Here is a 1,642-nt window from a genome sequence, read left to right on the forward strand (position 1 = left end):
GATGGGGATTCGCTAAAACTCCGACTCCTGGTATGGGAGTCTTGGAGCGGGCACTCAAGGCCTCTTTTATTCACCGAGTCCCAGGGCGTTGTGGCTATGGGGGAGATTTCGGACGTGTGGTAACCTACACTTAATCAATAAATACCTTCTACGTTTTATTGTGTCAATACGACGGTGGATACACGGTGGGATGGCGGGGTAGTGAAGATCTGCGGCGGCGGTGGTGGTGGTGATGATGATGGCAGCTGATCTGGACGGCGGATCTGGATCCTGACGATTACGGTCTCTCGGCTCTCGATGGAGGGAAGGTTTGCGGCGGGGCGAAAATCCCTTCGATCACGGGTACGGTTTGTGGACGGCACGTGGTACGTCGGAACTTACGGCTCAATCCGGAGGGTATTAACACCCGTTGATATTGTTGCGTTTTCAGGCTTAAATTTGGGTTCACCCAAACACAACTGGCGATAATTCAGGGACCGGCCTCGTGCGGGTTAAGGTTTAACGAGGCTCGTCCTTAGGGAAGCCATTCGGCTCACTATTTTCGCGAATGCAAAAAAAACTCGTGCGTCTCGTTTAGCGGTCGTGACTTTTCTGCCTCATATATCGTGATTTTTCTCCCATCTCCAATCGACTCCAACCAATTTCTCCCCAAACCAAATTCTCTCCAAACCAAATTCTCTCCGTTCTTCCGTTTTGGATCAGTTCAGTGGATTGCTTTCCAATCCCCACCGACAGCAGTGCCACCAACGCAGTTTAATTTGCCACCCCCAGCAGTGCCACCAATGCAGTTTAATTAACCACCCACTCGTGTTTGAAATGACCGTTGACGAAAGCTTAGCTATACAGAATATTCCCTAAAATCCAACACGTACTAAATTGTTACCAAATGACGGTAACAGCCGTAAACTTTTTTCCACGATGATCATGCGTTTCGTAAAACCGTACAAAACGCTCGCGGAATGCTTGCTGTTTCGACGCTATCTTCAATTGAACTGACAGCACCCGAGCGATAAAAAATATGCCATCCATTTCTAAGGAGTCCACAGAGCAATTCTCTTGGAGAGAAGAAAATTTACGCTTTTTACTTTAATTACAGAAAGGTATTGAATCATTCTCATTTTTTATTGAACACCCTTTACTATCACGACATTCCTGACACTGCCCATCCATCGTTTTGCGCATGGGAGTGAAACAAAAATTCTTTTATAATCTATTACTGATGAAGGTTTTCATACATTCTTTGTGCTAGTTGCTAAGAATATCGGTATCATCAAGCCATTAATCGAGTAAAGATAGACGACCACATTTTTCGCTTTATTATCTCCCGGCTCATCTTTCATTTTTTTTAAATCTGCCGTAATTTGTGTCTCTTTCTTCAATTTCTTTGGATTTTCACTTTGCGCCGGACTTTAGGCCCGGCTCTTTCGTTTACTGCCGGATGCTTATTGAATCCTTTTCCAAAAATTCGCGAGATATGTTCAATTTACAACACCACCTGCTCGAATTAAAAGCAAAACTGTCTCTTTTGATTTTTGATTTAAAAATAATCCGCTAAAATTTCTAAAATTTCGAAAGAACTGACACAGAAATATTCAGCTGTGACAGATATCTCGAAACTTCGCCCAGATAAGCTCAGAATGGT

Source organism: Topomyia yanbarensis, chromosome 1, assembly GCF_030247195.1.
Source record: "Topomyia yanbarensis strain Yona2022 chromosome 1, ASM3024719v1, whole genome shotgun sequence".
Lineage (NCBI taxonomy): Eukaryota > Metazoa > Arthropoda > Insecta > Diptera > Culicidae > Topomyia > Topomyia yanbarensis.